General features: G+C 37.7%; 1 pseudogene; it reads left to right on the plus strand.

The window, feature by feature from the left end:
• Window positions 1-14,922: 14,922 nt before the first annotated feature.
• On the plus strand, window positions 14,923-15,044 carry LOC132229097 (U2 spliceosomal RNA; annotated as a pseudogene).
• Window positions 15,045-21,971: the final 6,927 nt, after the last annotated feature.

Raw genomic sequence — 21,971 nt, forward strand, 5'->3', positions numbered from 1 at the left:
GGATTATGGTGGGTAAATTATTATTTGGGATAAAACCCAGGGAGTGACTTTGAGAATGAGTGACTAAAACAAGAGAAGTATAGATTATTAACAGGACAAGACATTCTTATGAATACATTGTATTATTTTGTCAGTTCTTCCGTAGACAGTGGTTTACTAGGTTAAATGGTATATATATTTTCAAGCTTTTGATGTATGACTTGAAACATTGTGGCAATTTATATTTTTAAATGCATCGATTAATATACTTATTTACCTATATTATTATTGACTTTAGATATTACTATATTTTAATCATTTCTTATTTGAGGAAATGATTATAATATTTCAGTAATTTATAGATATTTCTTCTTAGTGATAACTAAGGTGTTATATTTCTATTGTTCATTTGTATATTTTCATTTGCTACTTTCTAATGGAATATAAGACACAAACTCTACTCAAGTTATTTGAAACTCTTTTGAGTAACCACCTAGCCATAATAAGAGATCACTGAGCTACAAATATTGTATTCAATATCATATTGTTTTGGTTGTGTCTCTATATCTTATATACATGGAGAGAAATAACTTCTGAATTTTTCAATAAATTGGTAATTTGCCATGATATAGATAGTAAAATTTATAATAGTAACAACAACAATAAAAAAGTATTGTGGGACAAGAATGGAACTTTCAAAACAGGGAATGATATTTTCAAAGTCCGTCCATGTTGTAGCAAATGGCAATATTTCACCTTTCCTTATGACTGAGTAGTATCCCATTGTATATACATATATACCCTATCTTCTTTAGCTAATCATCTATTGAAGAACACTTTGGTTATTTCCATGCTAAGCAAAATAAGTCAGACAGAAAAAGTTAAGAACCATATGATTTTACTCATATGAGGATATAAAAATAAAAGCAACAAGTGAACAAACAAGGAAAACAAACAAAAACTCATAAGTATAGTTTTTGTTTGAAAAACAGTATGTTGGTTACCAGAGTGAGGGGGGTGAAGATGTACTAAAGGGTAAATGGGGTTAAATATACAGTGATGGGAGATTATTTGACTTTCAGTGGTGGGCACACAATGCAATATGAAGATTGTGTATCACGAAAATGTTTATTTGAAACCTATATAATCTCATTACCTGCCATCCCAATAAATTTAATACAAATTTTTTTAAAAAAATAAAAAGAGGTAATGAGATATAGACTTCCTTTAACTTCTTTGGGTAAATTCATGGCTACAAAGGCAATTAGGAAAAATTATCCATTATCAAGTTAGGGGGAAGTTTGGACCAATTTTTTTAATATTTTTTAATCTTATGGATTTAACATAAGGCTATAAAATTGGAACTGGTGATTATCACCTAGGCACTAATATTTGGGTAAGTTAATTGCAAGTGAATGACCTTTGACGGGATTATCCAAGATGATTTATAAAAATTCGGATCCTGAAACCTCCCAAGACATTTTGGTAGTACCATGCAATCTGCATTTTAACAAGTTCCCCAGGTGACACTTCTACTCACAAAATTTAGAGTATCACTGGTAAAAACAAACTAACATATTGCACACTTAATTATGTTAGAGATTGTGAGAATATGGCAAACAATCTTTTATTTCTCTGAGCAATGCTGTCAACACTGATATTCATTAAGAGGAAAAGTTAAAAATAAAAGTCTCAGTAAACAACATATACATCATATGTTAGTAACTCTCCATTAACATGAAACAAATATGCCAGATGGTAAGTGCCCTACTTACAAAACTTGGAGAATTGACTGATTCCTAAGCAGAGATCCCTGGAAAGTAATTTGTGTCACTCAAGGCAACCACACATAGTGATAAAGTGCATGCAGTGTTCATGAAAATGACTGGATTCAAACTGAGGCGCTTGAACATGTATCATTAGGCAACAGAGAGCATGTTGATTAAATAAAAAGTCTTTCACCCCAAGTCCTGGACCAGAGAGCCAAAATAAAATAGTGGTAGAGGCCTGGCTGGTTTGGCTCAGTGGATAGTGTGGGACTGTGGACTGCAGGGTCCCAGGTTCGATATTCTGGATAAGGGCACATGCCCCAGTTATGGGCTCAATCCCCAGTTGGGGATTTGCAGGAGACAGCCAATCAATGATTCTCTCTCATCATTGATGTTTCTATCTCTCGCTCCCTCTCCCTTCCTTTCTGAAATCAATAAAAATATATTTTAAAAATAATAATAAAATAAAATAGTAGTAGAATGACTTTCTAAGATTCCTAAATATTAAACTTCACTTTTGGATATGTATCATATTTATACATAGCATCATATTAATATAATACATATAATATATATGAATTATTGTTTAGCTACCATAAATGACTACAGTGAGCAAAGAAACATTATATGCTCAAAATCTCCTTGTACTTTTAGACATCCTCGCATAAATATAGCCTTTCGTAAGTGTACTAGGTCTTCAGGTGGCTCAGGCATCACCATTTAAATTATTTTAATTCTGAATGGTGATTGTGCATTGCCTTTTTAAAGATTAATTCCAAATTGTAGAGACGTATTTTTTAAAGATATGTAACAAAATACTAGTAAAATGTGATATTAAACCAGAAATAATGTTTTTAAGAATTTTCCTAGACATTTAACAAAGGTTCTCTGTCATATCTCATATAATTTTTAAACCAACTGATTTAGAAATTTATCTTCAAATAAGCTTATAAAAAACTGAGTATGAGCTAGCTTAAATAATTCAAATCCAAGTTTGTCTGAGGGATTCAAAATCAAAAGCTTTATATTTTACAATAAAATGTTTTATATTGCTAATAAAATTATTTTTGTATTCAATTTATACAATATAGACAGTTATATGCTTACTATTTTCTGATTTTAAAGTTAATACTATTTTGGTAGTAATTTGGTAAATGCGGAAGCATTTACATGCTTCTGTCCACAGAGATCAATTATGAATCTTGGTGTGTGCATATGCATGTTTTGTATAGATTTTTTTCTATGCTTACATATGTATCTATATACCTATGTCTCTATTGCGTATTGGTCATCTATCTATCATTTATCATCTGTCACCTATCTATGTATCTTCCTACTGATCTATTTCATCCTCTCTATATAGTTATGCTTTCCTTTTTTTTTTCCTTTTTTTTAAAGCACCACTCTTTTAAAACAAACCTGGATCTTTGAGGACCTTCACATTCTTCATTTAAAAATGTTTTCATGAGAGTTTAGGAATAAGCAACTGGTTTGTTATAATCTTTTTCTAGAATTTCTTCAGATCGAAATCAGGAGAAAAGTTCATTATTCTGTTATATTAGAAGTTGTAAAATATAATATGTAGGACCTGTCAATAAATATTTATCCTACCACATGGAGAAAAGCAGGATGTAATGGGGAGGACAGAAAACAGATTGGTAAAATAGGGTTTGGCTAATTCTAATATATACACTAAAATTTTTGCAGTTTGCTTTGAATTCGATGTAATAAAATTAACATTTAGATGTCATATATAATTCAAGACTTTTGATATTATGGGGAAATAATGTGAATGAATAAATAATAAATACATAATACATTAACTTAAAAAATATAAATTCCTAAAAATATGACTAGAAGATCAGGAATTGACAGTCTACCTAAAAAAATGTCAGATATGTCAAACATCTCATTTTAATAGAGAGGGAGAAAGACAAGAAAGCAGCCTTTCTTAACACACCATTTCTGGACATGGCAGGGATTTCCCTACAAACACATCAGAAAAGCAGAGCACATCTATTCCTGGGGAAGGACATTACTCTTCACCTAAAAAACTTTAAAAATGATTTTATGATCAGACTCAACTCAGTGGAGTATAAGGAGGAATAGCATTAGTTACCTACAATTTCTGCTTTTATTATTGTTTTGTAGAATTCCCTTTCCTCTGATTTAAAATATATTAAGTGAATTATATGCCTTTCTCACCCTTTTACTTCATAAAAATTTAGTTTAGTTAGTCTATTTGTAATTTTGTATTTATTAACTATTATAAGTTTTATTAATACAATTCAGTTTCACAATAGATACCCTTTCAGATATATTGGATATGTACAACAGAGATTTATTTTCCCCATATTTTCATACTAATATGCTATACACTTTGAATTCTATTTGGTTATTTTTTTAAATAAAATAAACTTTAAGAGTAATTAAAGAACCACTTTATTCTTTTGAATGATACACATTATTTTATTAATGGATACACCACATTACTTAAACTGTCTTCTATTATTTGGATTATTATTGGATTTTTAGGTTATTTTCAATATTTTACAATTAAAATAGTGCTATGAGAAGCAGTGATTAACCCTGTATATGTAATTTCACATTTATTCCAATAAAAGAGTAGAATAACTTTTTAGGGGAATTTTTAGAATGCATATTTTTATTTTGACAGATATTGTAAAGTTACCTTTCATAGATTCCAGACATTTATAGTCCAATCAGGAATTACTGAGCTTTATGGTTTCTTTATACCTTCATAAAGCTAAGATGTTATGCAACTTTATTATCTCTGCTAGTATCACAGGTACTAGTACATTTGTTTTATCCATAACATTTTAAATTTATTTCAGGTGTCAGGAAATATTTTTATTTTATATGTTTAGAGGTCATTAGCAATTATTTTTCTAAAATTGTCCATTCATAGTCTTTATTTGACTTTTTAATTTGGTACTTCAATGACCAGGAGGAAGTCAAGGTTAAGAAAATGAGCACTGCTCGGCAGGCATGACTTGGCAGTTGAGCATTGACCTATGAACGAGGAGGTCACTGTTCGATTCCTGGTCAGGGCATAAGCCTGGGCTTCAGGCTTGATGCCCTGCAACTGATCGGGAGGCAGCTGTTCAATGATTCTCTTTCACCATTAATGTTTCTATTCTCTCCCCCTTTCTCTTCCTCACTGAAATCAATACAAATATATTTTTTTAAAAAAGAAAGAAAATTGCCCTAACCGGTTTGGCTCAGTGTACAGAGCATCGGCCTGTGGACTGAAAGGTCCCAAGTTTGATTCCGGTCAAGGGCACGTACCTTGGTTGTGGGCACATCTCCAGTAGGAGGTGTGCAGGAGCCAGCTGATTGATGTTACTCTCTCATTGAAGTTTCTAACTCTCTATCCCTCTCCCTTCCTTTCTGTAAAAAATCAATAAAATATATTTTTAAAAAAAGAAAAAAGAAAAAAAAATTAGCACTATTTATTTTTTATGTTAATTTTATTTCTTTTTTTATTTTCAAATGTTATTTTTTATTAAATCTTTATTGTTCAGATTATTACAGTTGTTCCTATTTCCCCCCCCATAACTCCCCTCCACCCAGTTCCCACCCCACCCTCTGCCCTTACCCCCCACCCCCACTGTCCTCATCCATAGGTGTACGATTTTTGTCCAGTCTCTTCCCGCATCCCCACATCCCTTTCCCCCTGAGAATTGTCAGTTCACTCCCTTTCTATGCCCCTGATTCTATTATATTCACAAGTTTATTCTGTTCATCAGACTTTGTATTCACTTGACTTTTAGATTCACTTGTTGATAGATATGTATTTGTTGTTCATAATTTTTATCTTTACCTTTTTCTTCTTCTTCCTCTTCTTAAAGAATACCTTTCAGCATTTCATATAATACTGGTTTGGAGGTGATGAATTCCTTTAGCTTTTTATTATCTGTGAAGCTCTTTATCTGACCTTCAATTCTGAATGATAGCTTTGCTGGATAAAGTAATCTTGGTTGTAGCTTCTTGCTATTAATCACTTTGAATATTTCTTGCCACTCCCTTCTGGCCTGCATAGTTTCTGTCGAGAAATCAGCTGACAATCGTATGGGTACTCCCTTGTAGGTAACTGACTGTCTTTCTCTTGATGCTTTTAGAATTCTCTCTTTGTCTTTTGCTCTTGGTATTTTAATTATGATGTGTCTTGGTGTGGTCCTCTTTGGATTCCTTTTGTTTGGTATTCTCTGCACTTCCTGGACTTGTAAGTCTATTTCTTTCACCAGGTAGGGAAAGTTTTCTGTCATTATTTCTTCAAATAAGTTTTCAATATCTTGCTCTCTCTCTTTTTCTGGCACCCCCTTAATCTGGATGTTGGTTCGCTTAAAGTTGTCCCAGAGGCTCCTTACACTATCTTCATATTTATGGATTCTTTTTTCTTTTTGCTTTTCTGCTTGGGTGATTTTTGCTTCTTTGTGTTTCAAATCTTTGACTTGATTCTTGCGATCCTCAAGTCTGCTGTTGGATCTCTGTATATTATTTGTTATTTCAGTCAGTGTATGCTTAATTTCTAGTTGGTCCGTTTTCATAACTTAGAGAGTCTCACTAGATTTCTTGAGGGTCTCACTAAATTTAGAGGCGGTTTCTAGAAAATTCTTGAAAAACCTTATAAGCATGGTTTTGAACTCTATATCCAGTAGTTTGCTTTCCTCCATTTCTGTCATGTGTGACCTGTTTCTTTGTCTCTGCATTTTGGCTGCTTCCCTGTGTTGATAGAGTGGTTTTCTGTGCTAGGTGTCCTATAGGGTCCAGTGGCTCAGCCTCCCCAATTACCTGAGGTAGACACTTTTGGTGCACCCCTTTGTGGGTTGTGTACACAGTCTTGTTGTAGTTAAGCCTTGATTGTTGTTGGTATCACTAGGAGGAATTGACCTCCAGGCCAATTGGCTGTGAGAATCAGCTGTGTCTACGGTGGGAGAACTTCTGTGCTGGAGACACCGTTATGGAGCAAGACTTGCTTCAGTGGAACTTTGGTGCTCACTGAGTCTTCCATGTGAGTGTGTCACTTATGGATCTGAGGAGTTTTAATCTGGATGGTCCCACTCTGACCACTGGGTACACTGGCTCTTGGATCTCTAAGGAGGTGTTAATTTAGCCTCTTCCTGAGGCTACCCAGCAGGGTCTATGGAGAAATATGCAGATTCCTCTTCTTTGTTTGGGGTTTGGAGGTTCCCCGATGAGGCCCAGCTGTGAAGCAATGCAAGCTGCTGTGGGTCCTTGGGCCTTCTTTTGGATGTTCTGGGTCTCTCTGACCCAGCTGCAGTTTGTTAGGTAATTTTAGATTCCAAGGGGCCAGGTCATTCATATGCAAAAGCCTCTGCACACAAATTGGGTGGGGGCAGCATCTCAGGAAATCAACAGGGTGGAACAAACAGCTATGGCTGATCCTCAGCCCTGCCCTAAGTGGCCCCGGGTCTCAGTGTTTTGCAGTAATCGCTGAAAGCCGCTCTTAGAGAAAGCCGCCCTCAAGTTCCGCCTGCTTCCAGACAGTCCAGTTTCTCCCTGTATGGGTCTGGGTCCCCAGAGACTCGCCCGGAACTGGAGTTCAGGGCCATCGAGAGCTTGTGTCTCCCTCCTGATTGAAAAAGACAACCGTGTCCTAAGTTGCCAGCCCTTTCCGCATTTGTCTCTGTACCTCTGCACTTTACTTCCACACCTCCTCCGAGTCTCAGTGTGCTTTTCTCTTTCCTTCTAGTTGTAGAATTTCCACTCAGCCAGCATTCCAGTGGTTCTGGGTGATGTCCATTTTGTCTTTTAGTTGTAGTTTTGTTTTGTTTTTTAAATATATTTTATTTGATTTTTTTACAGAGAGGAAGGGAGAGGGATAGAGAGTTAGAAACATCAATGAGAGAGAAACATCGACCAGCCGCCACCTGCACACCCCCTACTGGGGATGTGCCCACAACCCAGGTATATGCCCCTGACCAGAATTGAACCTGGGACCTTTCGTTCTGCAGGCTGATGCTCTATCCACTGAGCCAAACCAGTTAGGGCTTTAGTTGTAGTTTTGAAGTGGTTGTGCGTGGCAGCAATTTCAGGTGTTTACCTATGCCACCATCTTGGTTTCTCCTAGCATTATTTCTTTATATTAATTTTAAACATTTAAAAATAATTTTTCTTTGGATGTTGCTCATTAATTTTCTATGCAAAAAACTTTAATGTAAATTTTTATTTATCAATAATTTATTAAATTATTTCAGAAGTTTTATGTTCTACTTAAGAAAGCCTTTGAATTTTAAAGTTGTTCCTCTTATTTGTGCATTCATTGGTTGATTCCAGTTAGTGCCCTGATCATGGATTGAACCCACAACCTTGGTATATCAGGAGTATGCTTAACCAACTGAGATACCTAGCCAGGGCCTAGTGCCCTACATTTTAGAATCATGAGTGAGTGTTTAATTCTTCTCATGATGATCTCTCTTTCTCTCTCTCTCTCTCTCTGACTCAGCTGGGATAGGTGTTCTATTTTTAAAGATTCATATGATTATATGGAATCCAAGTGGATGATTCAGGATGACCTGCCTGTCTCAATGTCCTTAACCTCAGTGACATTTTTTCCTGTTAGAGTGTTGAAGTTTTGGGTAATATAGGGGGATAGAGAAGTTGGGTTGAAGGTCATTAATCTAGACTGCTTTGTCCCTGCAGATCCAGAGCTCAGATCTAGAGCTCAGTTCAATGACTCACATGCTGTTCCTTAACATTTTCAGGACCAGAGTCAATAGTACAAATGGAGGCTCATGCATGATTTCTCTAAATATATAAATTAATAAATAGAGCCAGCAAACTCTTAATATGGAAAATATATGTTCACAATGTTATGGAAGACCAGGTTTAAAGTTCCAATGTTTAGATACCTCCAAATTTTACAGTGGAATGTAGAGCCTCAGAGGGAGTTGATCACTTGACTCTTGCTCATGTCTCACTCCATTTTCTCATTCCCAACTACTTCCCAAACTTTAAGTGTGCATATAAAGATAGCTCAGTCCATACCTCTAATCTCTGGCTATTCTCCTTACGAAGAACCACCTCTGTGTCACTCCTCAAAGCAGTATTTATCAACAGGATGGGTTTTCCACCTCAGGGAAAACCCAGACATTTAGCAATGTCTGGAAACATTTTTTGGTGGTCATAATTCCTGGGGAGGGAGGTGCTAGCATCTAGTGGGTAACAATCATGGGTGCTGCTAAATATTCACTGCACAGGAAAGTCTCCCATGACAATAAATTATCTGGCATATATTTCATTGGTGCTACAGTTTATAAACCCACAGATATAAACCATCAGATATAGAGGTTCTAAGCTAGGTGGAGTGGTCCAACTTTTGGTTCACATACCAATGGAAGAGTCTCAAAAAGGCCCTAGAAGTAGATTCAAGAAATTTTGACTGGGTTCCCAATGGTCTAGAATGCATTCTTGTTGGAAGCAGGGTGTATATGGAATTTGGGTGAACATTTCCTCTTGACCCAGAGATTCTCTTCCTTTAGGGTGCAACATAGTCATAGGAAGGGTAGATCATTGTCCTTTCCAACTATGCACTTAGGGAAGAGAAGCCTATTGCCCAGATTTAAGGTCAGTGCTAATGACTTAAAATCCTAAACATACATTCTTTTTTTAATATATATTTTTATTTATTTCATAGAGGAAGGGAGAGATAGAAACATCAATGATGAGAAAGAATCATTGATCAGCTGCCTCCTACATGTCCCCATGGGGATCCAGCCCACAACCTTAACCAGACTTGAACCCAGGACCCTTCAGTCCATAGGATGCTCTCATCCACTGAGCCAAACCAGCTAGGGGCTAAACATGCATTCTTGAGATCAAAGAATGTTCAGGCCACAGAGAAATGCTTCTCCCAATAATTCACCTCATGTCTTTGAAAAAAAAAAATACTTCTTGAAAGACTGACTACATGATTTGACAGCAGAGAATGTGAGTAGACTGAGTTGCTACTGACATGGAGTTAAGCATTTCTTTAGAAGGTAAGGATTTGCAGAAGCACTTAGGTAAGAGAAAAGGCAACTTAATTACCTTGCCAAGTTTTTCCACTTAGATTCTTGTAAAATGAGGGAATATTTCCAGTACTGCTAAACAACCATTTTTTAAAAATTCTCTTTGTGTTAATATTTGTATATCCAGAGAGATTCATCTATTATCCCAGTATTGGTAGTGGTTACATATGATATCTGAGGAATAAATTGCAGTATTATATAATATGTATATATGACATTGCAACAAAAGTAAATATTGTACAAGAGGCTTGTAAATATTTTTAAGAGTATTTAATATTTTATTAAACACTAGAGGCCCGGTGCATGAAATTCATGCATGGGTGGGGTCCCTAGGCCTGTCCAGTGATCAGATCTTATCGGGGCTGTCTCGCCCAGTCCCGATTGGGGCCGGGCAGGCTGGGGTCTGTTGGCTGCTGGCTGGGGCCTGCTGGCTGCCAGCGGGGGCCAGAGGGATGGGGCTGGAGGGACAGGGGGAGGGACCACAGGAGGTTTGCTGGCTGGGGGGGAGGGACCAGAGGAAGTTGACACCAGTGGGCAGTTCCTGCATTGAGCGTCTGTCCCTGGTGGTCAATGTGTGCCATAGTGACTAGCTGACTGGTCGTTCAGACGGAACGGTCATTTAGGCTTTTATATATATACTAAAGGCCTGGTGCATGGAATTTATGCATGGGGGTGTCCCTCAGCTCGGCCTGCACCCCCTCCAATCTGGGATCCCTCTCGCAATCCAGGACCCCTGGCTCCTAACCGCTTGCCTACCTATCTGCCTGATTTCCCCTAACTGACTCTGCCTGCTAGCCTGATGCCCCTAATGGCTCCCCTGCCAACTTGATCACCCCTAACTGCCCTCCCCTGCTGGCCTGGTTGCCCCTAACTGCCCTCCCTACTGCTTGCTGCCCCAAGCAGGTTTGATCTCACCCCTAAATGCTTGCTCCCCCATGCAGGCCCCTCCCTACTGCTTGCTGCCCTGTGCAGGCCTGATCCTGCCTGATTTCGTCCCTAACTGCTTGCTTCCCCGTGCAGGCTAGATATCCCCTCTAACTGCTTGCTTCCCATGCAGGCCCCTACTGCTTGCTGTCCCGCACCGGACTGATCTCGCCCCTAACTGCATGTTCCTCCGCACAGGCCCCTCCTTACTGCTTGCTTCTGGTGGCCCTAACTGCTTGCTCCCCTGCTGACCTGATTGCCCTTAACTGCCTCTGCCTCAGCCCCTGCAACCATGGCTTTGTGAGGGAAGAAGTTGGAAGTCCAGAAGACGTCTGGTCTCCCAGTCTAATTAGCATATTGCCCTTTTATTAGTATAGATAGATAATGAATATAACTCAGCTGGCATGGCTCTGTGGTTGAGCACTGACCTATGAACCAGGAGATCATAGTTTGATTTCCAGTCAGGACACATGCCTGAGTTGTGGGCTTGATCACCAGTTGGGGGTGTGAAGGAGGCAGCCTATCAATGATTCTCTCACATCATTGATGTTTCTGTTTATCTCTCCTTCTCCCTTCATCTCTGAAATCAATAAAAATATATTTTTAAAAAATGAATATATTAAAAAATGAATAAAATCCCTGGTTGAATTTATTTTTTTATTTGTAATTCAGGTATTCATAATTATAATATGAATTTCTCTTTTAAATTTACATTTGATTTTGAAAATTTTAGGAGAAAAATGACTAATTTAGATATCATAACAAATATATTTTCTTTTATACATTTACATTCATTATATTGTAATCTATTGAATAATAAAGAATAATAATATAAATATATTACATTAAGGATACACATAAAATAAATGATATTAAAGTAGCTAAATAAGGAATTTTTTAAAAGTCTAAAACTTGTATCATTTTTCTATTTTTAAAATAGAGACAGGGAAAGAGAGACTTTTGTGCATCATTATGGGGGCAATATATTCAAAAGAGACATTAAACATTATTTATTTAATGAATACTTATTTGATAATTATAATAATATTTGACAAACGTTTCATCAAATTTACAACTTAAAAATCATATTAAATCTTTGCAACCTCAAATTCTTTAATGATAATGGAGCAACTTATGAAAATGATGAAAATGCACATCGATATTGTTCCTATTATATGCACAACTCAGGTGCAACATATGCAATTTTGAATTGCCCTGAAGAATGTGAAACTTTTTTAGATTTATGAAACTGGTATTTTAGAAAAGAAAAATCAAACTTCTTGTGCTTTAATATATTTATTAGATTATGTTTTTGCAAAATTGCCAATTCATCTTCATGACAGCATGGGGATAGTTCTAAAAACACATGATCAAATTTAAATTGATGATTGTGACTTTTCCATTAGAGAACATGACTGAAAACTTACTGTTTATACCAAAATATTGAGAAATGAAGAAACGGTAGAAACCATATTTACATTTTACAAAAATAGGTATATTTTTTATTTTATCAAAAGGAAAGCAAACTAAAAATAGTAGAGCTTATTTTTGCCTCTTTCAAAACCAATTTAAAAAATATGCAATACCATTACAAATATTATGCTTATTATGTTGGAAATACTTAGTTTCTTAAATAGAGACATAGTAAATATCATTTTCATACAAAATATTAGAACTGAAAAAAATTTGAATGAAGAGGATAGCACTAATAATATTTAATGTGGATGAGTAAATAAAAATAGAGAAAATTTGCATACTATTTTTTAAGCAAGAGATATGCATAAGCCATTATCTAGTATATGTTAAGTATAGAAATAAATTTCTTGGCAGTAACAGCATGGTGTTACAGATATGGAAAATGATCTTGAAACTTGATGTTAGAATAACTGAAAATAGAACAAAGCTTAAAACTAATAAAAAATAGTTTTTAGGATGAAATTTAAAAATGAGATTATTAATGAGATGAATAATAAGAGACATAGTAGGTTATAAATATATATATAATTAGATTAAAATATTACTCTGTTGAGGTGAGAAAAAGTGATGCTGAAGAGTTAATATTTATTATGTATTGCTAGATGGAAAATGAAATCAAGCAAATTACATTTAACATATACAAGTCCCCCAGTTTTTGAAAGTTTGCATTATGCCACCTTGCTTTTACAAAATTCCTATATTGGTACATGTTTTTGCTAACTGAAAGAAATCCAAATAGAACTTTTATCCTTTTTAAAAATAAGGCAAAAAACAAAAATAACATTCAATACTTATTTGGCAGTGAGCTGTTAAAGAGGCAGCATGCACTCTGAGCTGCAAAAGCAGCACTGTTTTTACTATATGTTAGTGTTATTTTAGGTCTTATGTGTTATTTGATATGACTTGGTAGGCTATTCTGGATGTCTGGAATTGCTCAAAAATTTTCCGTATAAATTAATGGTAATTACTTCTTGATGTTACACCATTTTAGCTTATGGAAGGTTTCACATAAATGATCTACTTTCAGATACTGGGGGAACCTGATTGTCATTGTTTTATACCAGTTTACAAAGTACATATTTTTACTTAAAGGAATAACAGAGAAGACTAAATTGAATTTTATGCATTGATTTAAAGATTGTTGAGGTAAGCCCATGAGTTTGTGCTGTTAATGGTTGTAATGGGATAAAGCAGTAGGTAAGCAATTCAGAGCATTCAGAAGCAATCTTGGTTTAATGTAGGACACATTGTGTTTTCGCTTCCTGTGGTTTCTGTTACCTGTGGTCAACCATGGTCCAAAAATATTAAATGGAAAATTTTAGAAAAACAAAATTTAAAACCTTTAAATTGAATTCCATTTTGAGTAACATGAAATCTTGCGTGTTCCATTCTGTTTCACATGAATCACCTCTTTGTCCAGAGCAGCGGTTCTCAACCTGTGGGTCGCGACCCCTTTGGGGGTCGAACGAACCTTTCACAGGGGTCGCCTAAGACCATTGGAAAACACATATATAATTACATAATTTTTTGTGATTAATCACTATGCTTTAATTATGTTCAATTTGTAACGATGAAAATACATTCTGCATATCAGATATTTACATTATGATTCATAATAGTAGCAAAATTATAGTTATGAAGTAGCAACAAAAATAATTTTATGGTTGGGGGTCACCACAACACGAGGAATTGTATTAAAGGGTCGTAGCATTAAGAAGGTTTAGAACCACTGGTCCAGAGGATCCACACTGTATACTCTTCCTGCCATTGGCCACTCAGTAGCCATCACGGTATTGTAGTATTGTTCCAGTTACCCTTATTTTACTTGATAATGGCCCTAAAGTGCAAGAGTAATTTAACTTTATTATAGACTAGAGGCCTGTTGCACAAAGAGATTCATGCAATAGGCCTTCCTTTCCCCTGGCTGCTGGCACTGGTTTTCTTCTGGCACCCGGGGCCCAGGCTTTCGCTCTGGCCGGGCTCTGGCTAGAGCCGGCCCCGTGTCTGGGTCGGTGGCGCAGCAAAGCCTCACGGCCCCGAGGCCTGTGGCGCTGCTCCAGCCCCCAGGCTGTCAGGCTTCGCTCCACTGCTTGGAGCCTACGTATGCAAATTAACTGCCATCTTTGTTAGGTTAATTTGCATACTCTCCTGATTGGCTGGTTAGCATAGCAAAGGTACAGTCAATTTACATGTTGGTCTATTACTAGGTAAGATATGTATGTAAAGGAAAAGAACATACTATATAGAGGGTTCAGTACTATCCATGATTTCATGCATCTACTGGGGGTCTTGGAATGTATCCTCCTTGGATAAGGGAGGTGGACGTGCGACTAATGTAGATGCTCTATGTGGTTTTCCATTTTATCTTAAAATTCTCTACCTTGAATTCTCAACTCTAGAATAAATGAATCATATCTAATATAAGACTATCAAGGTACTGCTTGTATCTTCTATAAAAATGCATATCATGTGTGTTTTGTCTCTCCTTGGGCAATCATTTAGTAATATTTTACTACATATAAGGCGTTATGTGTTGCCCTAACTAGTTTGGCTCAGTGGATAGAGCATCGGCCTGCAGACTCAAGGCGTCATGTGAAAAGAATTATAGAGAGCTGATGTGATTTTGAATGGTGTTAACTTCCATTGAGAAATTTTCTTTTGCTTCAGGAAAAAAATTAGCATGGGTGAAAGATCATCTTATTTCTATTATGGGTTTAGCTATCGCTTCTAGGCCTTTTGGCTAAGATCAAGTGTAGTATCTGTTCTTATCAGTTTAATATTATGGGTTTAGCTGTTTCAGTACTGGTATTTATGGTTGGTCTCATTATATTTTTTTCCCTTTAATTCTTTATTGTTTAAAGTATTACATATGTCACCTTTTTCCCCCCATTGATCTCTCTCCAGCCACTCCCTCCCCCCCCCCCACCAGCATATGCCCTCACCTTCCTACTGTCTGTGTCCATGGGTTATGCTTATATGCATGCATACAAGTCTTTGGTTGATCTCTTATACCGCCCCCACCCCCATCCCAGCCACACTCCCCTACCTTCCCTTTCAGGTTTGATGGTCTGTTTGATGCTTCTCTGTCTCTATTTTTGTTCATCAGTTTATGTTGTTCATTATATTCTACAAGTGAGTGAGATCATGTGATATTTAACTTTACCCAACTGACTTATTTCCTTAGCATAATGCTATCCAAGTCCATCCATGCTGTTGCAAATGGTAAGAGTTTTTCTTCTTTTTCTTTTTTACAGAAGCATAGTGTTCCATTGTGTAGATGTATCACATTTTTTAATCCACTCATCTGTTGATGGGCACTTAGGCTGTTTCCAAATCTTAGCTATTGTGAATTGTGCTGCTATGAACATAGAGGTGCATATATCCTTTCTGATTGGTGTTTCTGATTTCTTGGGATATATTCCTAGAAGTGGGATTACTGGGTCAAATAGGAATTCCATTTTTAATTTTTTGAGGAAACTCCATACTGTTTTCTACAGTGGCTGCACCAGTCTGCATTCCCACCAGCAGTGCAAGAGGGTTCCTTTCCCTCTGCATCCCCACCAGCAATTGTCCTTTGTTGATTTGTTGATAATAGCCATTCTGACAAGAGTGAGATGGTACCTCATTGTCATTTTGATTTGCATCTTTCAAATTATTAGTGACTTTGAGCATATTTTCATGTTTCTTGGACTTCTGTATGCCCCCTTTCAAAAAGTGTCTATTTAGGTCCTTTGCCAATTTTTTTTTTAGATTGTTTATCTTCCTTTTGTTAAGATGTATGAGTTCCCTATAAATTGTAGATATAACATTGGCAAATATATTCTCCTATGCAATGGGCTTGTTTGTTGTTTTGTTGATTTTTTTTTCTGTACAGAAGCTTTTTATTTTGATGTAGTCCAATTTGTTTATTTTCTCCTTAGTTTCCATTGTCCTAGGAGCTGTATTGGTAAAGATATTGCAATGACATATGTCTGATATTTTTCTGCCTATGGATTCTTCTAAGAAACTATGGGACATTGAAAAAAGAGATAAAGACAAACAAATCAAAGAATATACTGTGTTCATGGATTCATCATTAAAATGTCCATACTACCCAAAACAATCTGTAGATTCAATTCATTCCTCATTAAAATACCAATGGCATATTTCACAAACCTAAAAAAAACTTTCCGAGAGAAACCAAGATGGCGACATAGGTTAACGCCGGAGATTGCTGCCTCGAACAACCACTTCAGAGATATAACTAAAGGACAGAACAGACATCATCCAGAACCACAGGAAGGCTGGCTGAGTGGAAATTCTACAACTAGGAGGAAAGAGAATATCATACCCAGATTCAGAGGAGGCGCAGTGCTGAAGTGAAATACTCAGGTGCGGAGTGCGCGCTGAGCGGGCTGGCGGCAGAGGGCATGGTTGTTGTTTTCAATCTGGAGGGAGTTTCAGACTCTGAGCTCCAGATCCAGGCGAGTCTCTGGGGACCAAGACTCAAACGGGAGAAGCGGGACTGTCTGGCTTCGGTCGGAACTCGAAGGCAGCTTTCTCTCCGAGGTTTGCAGCAGTTGCTGGGACTCTGAGAGGCAGAGCCCCTCGGGACGGAACTGAGAGCAGCCATAACTGCTCGCTCCGGCCTGGACTATAGATCCCCGGGGACCCGCCCCGCCCAAGCCCTGCACAGAACCATTTGCCGGATAGCCTCAGGCAAACGCTAGATTAGCACCGCCCTAGAGATCCAGCACAGAAGCCCTCCCACTGCAGACACAGAGGACTCTCATAGCCAGTTAGCCTGGAGGTCAAATCACCCCTGGTATTGCCGACATCAATCAAGGCTTAAAGGCAACAAGACTGCGCACAAAGACCACTACAGGGTGTACCAAGAAAGCATAAAAAATGCGGAGACAAAGAAACAGGACAAAACTGTCAATGGAGGATATTGAGTTCAGAACCACACTTTTAAGGTCTCTTAAGAACTGTCTAGGAGAACCAAGATGGCGGCATAGGTTAAGGCCGGAGTTTGCTGCTTTGAACAACTACTTCAAAAGTGAAACCAAAAAACGGAAGGGACATCACCCAGAACCACAGGAACGCTGGCTGAGTGGAAGTCCTACAACTAGGAGGAAAGAGAAACGCACACGGACACTCAGAGGAGGCGCGGTGCTGAGGTCAAGTTCTGAGGTGCGGAGTGCGCGGAGCGGGCTGGCGGCAGAGGGCGCGGTTGTTGTTTTCAATCGGGAGGGAGTCGCAGACTCTGAGCACCAGATCCGGGTGAGTCTTTAGGGACCCAGACTCAAACGGGAGAAGCGGGACTGTCTGGCTTCGGTCAGAGCGAGTGCAGCTTTCTCTCTGAGCTTTGCAGCGGGTGCTGGGACTCAGAGAGGCAGAGCCCCTGGGGACAGGACTGAGAGCCGCCATAACTGCTCTCTCCGGCCCACCCTGTTGATCCTGTGCGACCCGCCCCGCCCAAGCCCTGCACAGAGGCATTTGCCGGATAGCCTCAGGCAAAGGCATTTGCCGGATAGCCTCAGGCAAAAGCATTTGCCGGATAGCCTCAGGCAAAGGCTAGATTAGCACCTCCCTAGAGGACAGAAGTTCTCTCACTGCTGACACAGCTGATTCTCATAGCCACTTGGCCTGGAGATCAAACCCTCCCTGGAATTAGCTACAACAATCAAGATTTATCTATAAGACTGCGAACAAAGACCACTAGGGGGTGCACCAAGGAAGCATAACAAAATGCGGAGACAAAGAAACAGGACGAAATTGTCAATGGAAGAAATAGAGTTCAGAACCACACTTTTAAGGTCTCTCAAGAACTGTTTAGAAGCTGCCGATAAACTTAATGAGATCTACACGAAAACTAATAAGACCCTCGATCTTATATTGGGGAACCAACTAGAAATTAAGCACACACAGACTGAAATAACGAATATTATACAGACGCCCGACAGCAGACCAGGGGAGCGCAAGAATCAAGTCAATGATTTGAAATGCGAGGAAGCAAAAAACATCCAACCGGAAAAGCAAAATGAAAAAAGAATCCAAAAATGCGAGGATAGTGTAAGGAGCCTCTGGGACAGCTTCAAGCATACCAACATCAGAATTATAGGGGTGCCAGAAGATGAGAGAGAGCAAGATATTGAAAACCTATTTGAAGAAATAATGACAGAAAACTTCCCCCACCTGGTGAAAGAAATGGACTTACAGGTCCAAGAAGCGCGGAGAACCCCAAACAAAAGGAATCCAAAGAGGACCACACCAAGACACATCATCATTAAAATGCCAAGAGCAAAAGATAAAGAGAGAATCTTAAAAACAGCAAGAGAAAGAAACTCAGTTACCTACAAGGGAATACCCATACGACTGTCAGCTGATTTCTCAACAGAAACTTTGCAGGCCAGAAGGGAGTGGCAAGAAATATTCAAAGTGATGAATACCAAGAACCTACAACCAAGATTACTTTATCCAGCAAAGCTATCATTCAGAATTGAAGGTCAGATAAAGAGCTTCACAGATAAGGAAAAGCTAAAGGAGTTCATCACCACCAAACCAGGATTATATGAAATGCTGAAAGGTATCCTTTAAGAAGAGGAAGAGGAAGAAAAAGGTAAAGATACAAATTATGAACAACAAATATGCATCTATCAACAAGTGAATCTAAGAATCAAGTGAATAAATAATCTGATGAACAGAATGAACTGTTGATTATAATAGAATCAGGGACATAGAAAGGGAATGGACTGACTATTCTTGGGGGGGAAAGGGGTGTGGGAGATGTGGGAAGAGACTGGACAAAAATCGTGCACCTATGGATGAGGACAGTGGGTGGGGAGTGAGGGCGGAGGGTGGGGCGGGAACTGGGAGGAGGGGAGTTATGGGGGGGGAAAAAAGAGGAACAAATGTAATAATCTGAACAATAAAGATTTAATTAAAAAAAAAAAAAAGAACTGTCTAGAAGCTGTCGATAAACTTAGTAAGGCCCTCGAAAAGACTGGTGAGACCGCCGATAAATGTAATGAGATCCTCAAGAATCTAATGAGACCCTCGATGTTGTGATAAAGAACCAACTAGAAATTAAGCATACACTGACTGAAATAAAGAATATTATACAGACACCCAACAGCAGACCAGAGGAGCGCAAGAATCAAGTCAAAGATTCAAAACGCGAAGAAGCAAAAAACACCCAACTGGAAAAGCAAAATGAAAAAAGAATCCGAAAATATGAAGATAGTGTAAGGAGCCTCTGGGACAGCTTCAAGCGCACCAACATCAGAATTATAGGGGTGCCAGAAGATGAGAGAGAGCAAGATATGGAAAACCTATTTAAAGAAATAATGACAGAAAACTTCCCCCACCTGGTGAAAGAAATAGACCTACAGGTCCAGGAAGCGCAGAGAACCTCAAACAAAAGGAATCCAAAGAGGACCACACCAAGACACATCATCATTAAAATGTCAAGAGCAAAAGACAAAGAGAGAACCTTAAAAGCAGCAAGAGAAAGAAACTGAGTTACCTACAAGGGAATACCCATAGGACTGTCAGCTGATTTCTCAACAGAAACTTTGCAGGCCAGAAGGGAATGGCAAGAAATATTCAAAGTGATGAATACCAAGAACCTACAACCAAGATTACTTTATCCAGCAAAGCTATCATTCAGAACGGAAGGTCAGATAAAGAGCTTCACAGATAAGGAAAAGCTAAAGGAGTTCATCACCACCAAACCAGTATTATATGAAATGCTGAAAGGTATCCTTTAAGAAGAGGAAGAAGAAAAAAAAAGGTAAAGATACAAATTATGAACAACAAATATGCATCTATCAACAAGTGAATCTAAGAATCAAATGAATAAATAATCTGGTGATCATAATAGAATCAGGGACATAGAAAGGGAATGGACTGGCTATTCTTGGGGGGGAAAGGGGTGTGGGAGATGCGGAAAGAGACTGGACAAAAATCGTGCACCTATGGATTAGGACAGTGGGTGGGGAGTGAGGGCGGAGGGTGGGGCGGGAACTGGGAGGAGGGGAGTTATGGGGGGGGGGGAAAGAGGAACAAATGTAATAATCTGAACAATAAAGATTTAATTAAAAAATATTTTATTTAAAAAAAAAAAACTTTCCAAAAATTTATATGGAATAATAAAAGACCCCAAATAGCTGCAGCAATCCTGAGAAAGAAGGACAAAGTTGGAGGGATCACAATACCAGACATCAAGCTATATTACAAAGCCACTGTTCTCAAAAAATTCCTGGTACTGGCATAAGGACAGACATACAGACCAATGGAACAGAAGAAAGAACCCCAGAAATCAACCCAAGCCACCAACTTACATCATACAGAAAAACAAACTCAAACTGGATAAAGGACTTAAAAGTAAATGGGAAACCATAAAAACCTTAGAAGAATCCACAGTCTTATTATGTTTTATCCCCACTCCTGGGATGTGGACCTTTGTAGTTCTCAAATGAAAGTGGATGGGGTTGACCAGGGCCTCTCCCCATTGGTGCACTCTGAATTCCAGGATTGTTCCCTCTATCCTTGTACAATGACTCTTAACATATCAAACTCACAGCCATATATTATTGTCCACAAATTCCTCAAAGGCAGAGTGCAAATTTTGAGACTCATCTCTCTTTGATTTATTTCTTTACTATATCTTGACTTCTTGAGTTCTTATTTCCTTGATAATATTCTGATGTTTTTAAAGATCTCCTTTTATATATTTGGCTCTGTATTCTTAGTGCGTAAATTGTTTGGTAACAATCTGTTCCATCAATATTGGAGGCACATATTCTCAGTGAATTTTGGACAAATATCAACTTCCTCTTCACTCAAACTTGGCTGTAACGTTTAACCAGAGTGGGAAAGATAGATAAATCTCTTCACTGATCTATTCTAATGACCTTCAGTTTTTGTTGATTCTCTTTGTTTAAAATGCAGTATTTTAACACAGCAGACTTTGTGACAAACCACCTGGGCATCTCTCTTATTTTCCTTACAAAATAAAGTAATAATAATCTTAAAACTAAAGTTTGTTCTGATGAGGAAATAGTTACTTGTGTAAAACTCTTAGAAGACTGGTATTCTTAATGATTTAGTTTCTAATTTTTTAAAACCATATGAAACATCTCTCAATGTTTACATGTGCAAATGTTTCCACTTCCCTTGAGATATATCCTTAGCAATTCATTGCTTAGAAGGCTTGCCTCATTCAATAGGTTCTGCAAAATGTAGGTCTCATGTATAATTAATCTGAAATGGTCATTCAATGTTTTGTTTATAGACTCCCTGTAATTCACATAAAATAGTGTGCGAAATTTTGTGTGTATGCACACATGTACATTAAATTTTTGTGGAAAAGAGTTATAACAGTCATCAAATATTTAATGATGTCTGGATGCAAATAAACTGAAAGTGTTCCAGGCACAATTTATTGTGAAGTCTGTAGACTACAATAAACGGAGAATTGCTTTAAAGATGGTTGTTGTTGCTGTTGTTTTTGTTGTTACTTGGGAGTAAAAAAAAAAACACTTTAAATAGCTGTAAACATAAAATATTTTCCTCCATTGCCTGATGCTAAGCTACATTTTGTGTTGTAGCAGAAAATACCCCTCCTACTTCAAACATTAGGGAATATTTCCATCTAATTTTCTCATACCCAGTTGTGCATGAGTTATATTTGTAAATTATATTATTTCTGTCTGTAATAATATCTTCCCTCTCCACCTAACAAAATCTGCCCAACCATGAAAGCCTTCCTATAATGTGGCCCTAT

This window comes from Myotis daubentonii, chromosome 2 (assembly GCF_963259705.1).
Source record: "Myotis daubentonii chromosome 2, mMyoDau2.1, whole genome shotgun sequence".
NCBI classification, from domain to species: Eukaryota; Metazoa; Chordata; class Mammalia; order Chiroptera; family Vespertilionidae; genus Myotis; species Myotis daubentonii.